This window comes from Lepisosteus platostomus, chromosome 13, assembly GCF_059453375.1.
Source record: "Lepisosteus platostomus isolate fLepPlt1 chromosome 13, fLepPlt1.hap1, whole genome shotgun sequence".
Classification (NCBI taxonomy): Eukaryota; Metazoa; Chordata; class Actinopteri; order Semionotiformes; family Lepisosteidae; genus Lepisosteus; species Lepisosteus platostomus.
This window is the reverse complement of record NC_142623.1, coordinates 43,945,069-43,950,379: the sequence shown is the minus strand read 5'-3', so window position 1 is coordinate 43,950,379 and position 5,311 is coordinate 43,945,069.

Genomic DNA, 5,311 nt, shown 5'->3' with positions numbered 1-5,311 from the left:
ACGCCAGGGGGAGTGACGACGCAGCCAGGCGCGCGACCCGGAGCCGGGTCGATGACGTCAGCCTCTTAAAGAGACATCCCGTTATGAGCTGGCTGCCAATCAGTCCTAGTTCGATAAGTCGAAAGCCCACTGTTTCTAAAGCAGTTTGGTTTTTTTTTTCCTTTGCAGTGTGAAACACGCTTGGTGTTCTCGGGCTGTTCAAAACAAAAACGTCATAGGAACTCTGAAAATGTGCTTTCATACGGTTCCAGATGCAATTGTATTCCTAATGAGTTTAAACACATTTCACATTTTTTTAAATGTCCATTTAAGGGAATGTCCTCCACTAACGGGCTGGAAGAACTCCACCTTGTTAGTTTTGACGCTGCACAGAGGATCAGGTGGAAAAGTGAGAATCTGCCTCTGGATCTGTACTCAGTTTCGCATCTCATCCCCGGGACAGCACCCCAACAGCACAGGGTCCCTGGCCACGATATGTGGGGAGAGCACCTCCTACTGGTCCACCAGCACACCCACCCCGCCAGGACAGACGCAAGCTGGTTTTCCTCACGGGTCTCTGGTCCCTGTGCTGGTCAGGCCCTGACGAGAGCAAAGCAGCGCCTGTCCATCTGCCAGTTTGATCAAATGCGGTGACGCGTGGGACTGGATTTAACCACAGCGTTTTGGTCTAAAACACACATTGCAGCGGCCACAGGATGGGGAGACAGGAGAGGGGGCTGCTGCCAGGGTCCGGTGGGTGTCCAGACATGTTCCATGGCCATTACTTGTTCTTGCCCTAGGTGCTGTACTGCAGCGTTGATAGTCTGCATGTCAGAAAACCTGCTTAAGACTCCGAGTGCACCGTGCGGTATTTGCAGATGGTCCCTAAGCTGCCCCCGGCCATGCTTGAGGGACACGGGCAGCAGCCTGTGCGGAGTCCAGGAAGCAAGGCTGTCTCCTCTTCCTGCACGCTGCGCACCGCCGCGAGGCGGAGCTGGGAACTGCAGGCGAAGAGGAACTTCCGTTTCCGGTTCCGGGCGACGTCTCCGCCCTCCGGTTCATGACAGCCAACCACCGCTGTCATTGCACAATGTAAACCCAGTAAATTAATAAGATTCATTTAAAAAGTTTTTAGATGAAATTAGCGCTCTGGTCATCTGCAGGAATGATAATGAATTAGCCGGATTCACAGCAAGCTAAAGGAAACCCCACCGAATTACAGAGGCACAACTACTTAATTTGTTATTTATAATGTTTAATATTAGCTTAAACCACAAATTTTAATATGCACCAAGAAAAAAACCCCTCCGGAGTGGAGTGCACGGTAACCTCATCTCATCAGATCCGCGAAAAGCAAAGTTACAGCGGTTTTTCCGTCTCTTTGAATGATACGCCTCCCTGATACCAGAACACATATCTGACCATAAATACCATAAAAAACATTTCCCCAAGGCACATTCCTGGGGCTCCCGGCATGACAGCGGGAGAAGGTTTTGGAGTCGTGTGTGCAGAGAAGCGGCGGGTCCTCGGCTCGGACATGCCTGTCGGGCTCCGTGTTTGTGTCCCGACAAAGAAACGTGCTGAGTCAGCTGCCACTCGCCTGCTGTTTTCATAACGGCTCCGTTATTTATCCTTTTCGGGGCTGTAAACAGTTTTTGTTTTGCAGTGAATAAAGAAAGACATGTAGGAATACGATGGGCATCGAGTTTTTATATACTTACGGCCGAATTCTCCCATCTGTTTTCCGCTGAGAGGTAAATACATTGGACAGTTGAGCTCATTGAACTGGGAGGGTCTCCCTGTGTCCCAGTGCTGCGACCCTGCAGACAGTCCCCGACCCTGTGGGGTGTGAACCAGCAGTGCTGGAGCCTCCTGCTCATCTGTCCTAAAGGCCAGTGGAGCTCCAGCATGGAAGACACCCCTGATCCATGGGAACTGACACGCCGTCCCACAGGTGAATAAATCTGGTAGGATCGGAGCTGGTGTCAGCACTGGCTGGGTGAGCCCAGGCCCAGTGGAACAATCAGAACCCTCCTTGCTCTCTTCTCCACTCCTCCTACACCCTGCTGTGGGAGCGTGCGGCTCTGAGACAGCGCACTCTCGAGCTGGCTGTGGGCCGCCGGAGCTGGGCGGGGCTGATCGGGGTCAGACGGGCCCTGACCTTTCTGCTCGGGACTGACCCAGCCTCGGGCTCAATTCTGGACCTGGGGTGCTGTCTGTGTGGAGTTTGTACGTTTCCCCCTTGTTTGCATGCTTTCCTTCTACAGACCAAAGTCTGTAGATCAAAAACTACATATTGGTAGTTTAACTGGGTTCTGGGAAACTGTCCCTGGTGTGAGTGTGTGTCTGTGTGTGCCCAGCGATCCATTAACCCATCCATCTACCCCGGCGTCCCATCCAGGGTAGAACCCGCCTTGTGCCTGTTGCTTGCCTGAGTCGACTCTGACTGCCCTGTGACCCTGAATTGGATAAAACAGATAGAAAATGGATGGACATTGCTAATGATTGAAAGAATGGTATCACAGAAAAGGAGGCTTTATTAAAACAAAGTGAACAGCTTTTCCTTAGTGCTTTCCTTGTGTGCAGCACAACACTGAGCACAAAATGGAGCAAACACAAACACGAAGGGACCTTGTAGTCAGGCCTAGCGCTTCATGGAGTGCCAGATTTATTTCCTCAGGTAGCAGGCTTAGCTTATACCACACGTGTGAAAGTGTTGTGGGGCAGTAGGGAAGGAGTCTCCAGTGCTCCTGTGCTTTGAAAGCGTGAAAGGCTCAGGTTCAGCTGGAATAGACAGCTTTGCAAGGACACTTTGTCGTAGGCTGAGAGGACGTTCCGTTGTCTGCTTCATCTGTCTCGGTTTTCTGTCCTTCTGCCTCCATGGTGTCCACCCAACTGTTGAAGACGTCCACCTCCACAAGGTAACTGTCCATGGTTCCCTCTAGCTGCTCTTGCAGCTGCCTGTCTACCCTTTCAGCCTCTAACAAGAGACTCCTGTCCCATCCAACAGGCCTGTACACAATGCGCAGTGGAGATCATCCCTGTGAGCCTCTGTAGCTACGCCAGATAAGGGGACGAAGATGTCTGTCTCACTGCTGATTACAGCTTTCAGGACGAGCAGGGTGGTGAAAGATAAACAGTGGCTGAATGAAAGCTGTGACCGAACTTAAAAACCACAGACAACTGAATGTGAAAACCAGGTGCGAAATTTTAAAATGTATTTTCCACATCTCCAGCTATGGCACTCCCATTTGGTGGAGAGTTTATTTTAGATCTTGGTCACCTGATCTACGTGGTCACCTGGTCTCTTGGTCTCATCTCTCAGGGTGCAGTATATTTACACAGCACAGTTAAACACATCAGAGCTTACAGGGGCTGGCCATGCGCACATAGGGGCTGTGACCGAGGGCGAAGCCCACTCTGTCCGACAACAGCTGCGCACACCCTGCATGTCCGCCCCAGGGTGCTGTTCTTTACCCCCGCGAAGCAATCAGCAGCACAGTGAAGACGCAGGGTGATGCCGACCCAGTCACTGACACACGGGGGAATTCCCTGATCCTTTTCTTCGTCTACCGTGATAGTGCATTTCAAGAAAACAAGAAAACGTGATCCCTACAGGTTGAACAGCTCCGAATGTCCGACGAATTTCCACCATGGCAGCCCCAGCCATTCTGAAATAACTTTGCTCCAAAGCAGACACACGAAGAGGTGCTCATATGCACACAAATGTGCACGAGTACACACACACACAGACACACACACACTGCCTTTTCTGTAGCCCCAGTTGTTGCACAGGGGTAAATACTCTGATACCCCGACTAGCTGCAGAATCCCTTTCTTTGTGCACAATGACATCAGTGCCATGTAAAGCTCTTTGGCATTGTCCACCCCACTGGAGCCCTTTAGTAATGCAATCGCCAGTTGAATAAGTGCAGGAGACAGGGGACAAAACTCGCAGTCAGCAGCTGGTCAGCAGATCCCACAGGCGGGATGTGCACCGTAAGCACCAGGCTGCAGCGGAGCCACAGAGCTGCTGGCCACCCTGACAGAGAGAGACAGAGACCGGAGGGGCGCCTGTTCCGGCGGCTGGGAGTTCAGGAATAACCGCGCAAATACTGGTGGATATGCAGAGCTGTACCACCCAGGCTTTGTCGGCGGCGGTTTCTTTGTTGTTTGCGAAGCACCAGATACCGTCCAGGAAGAAAGCCCCTCCACAGGGTTTCACACAGCTGAGTCCCGACCGGTGAAAAAGGACACATCCGATCCAGGGGCCGGTCTCCTGTCCCCCCCCCCCCCACAGGCACAGCCACAAGGAGCCTGCCCCTCTCACCTGGGGGTCCCCAGGCCAGCGCCCCCCCTGGTTCCCCCCTCACACTCATATGAATGATTCTGGAGTCAGAGCTACACCAGAGGGGATTCATGGGGAACGAGGGACAAGCACACACTACACTCGGAATCGCAGGCCGATTAAGTGGATCATTAGTTTACTGGCAGTCAATCAAGCTGCATGGAGCTCCGCTCATTTATAATGCCCACGTTCTTTTCCCAAATTCATACCATCACTTTCCGATGGATGTTGTACAAGACAAGAAACAAATCAGTTAGGCTCAAATCTCCAACGTGCATAAGCACTACACAGACGTAGGCCTGGTTCCCTTTTTGAGTCAACGTGCAGTCTCTGAATGATCCCAGTTCGTTTTACATGCTAGGGGGATAAACACATGGGCTGCTAGTGTCAGCAGCAGCTGAAATGGGCTGTGGGACTTGTATTGTATTAAGATGCATCACTTGGGTAGGTTATTTTTTGGCCCAAGTGGATCAAGCAGTGGAGACTCTTCTGGGAGCAGTCTGGGCTCAATGATCCAGACATTCCCAGTATTCGTCTGGTCACTCCGGCAGCCCCAGAGACCGGGAATCTCCAGGAGGCAGCACGCGGTGGGGTCTGCCCCCTTGTGGTAGGACCAAAGTTTACTACTGCAATACTAGTCCCTGCAATTTCCCAGCTATGCCCCATAATGACTTGTGATGACATCAGCATTGCTCCTCCAATCAGTGCTGAGCCTCCTGTATGTCACTTCGGAGCTTGTAGCTGTGGACGACTGTCTCAGTGGGTGTGCAGGGCAATGCTTGCACTTCCTTCCTTTCATTGTGTACAACATGGGCAACAGCCCTTATTTTATCCCCAAGGATATCAGGGAGTCACCTATGCTGAGTGCATTTAAATCTCAACTCAGAACCATTCTGTTCAGAAAGGCTTTTATGTCATTGGCGTCTGTGTCTGCTGCACTTTCTAAGGACCTTGTAACCACTTGTGTCTCTTATATGTGCTTAT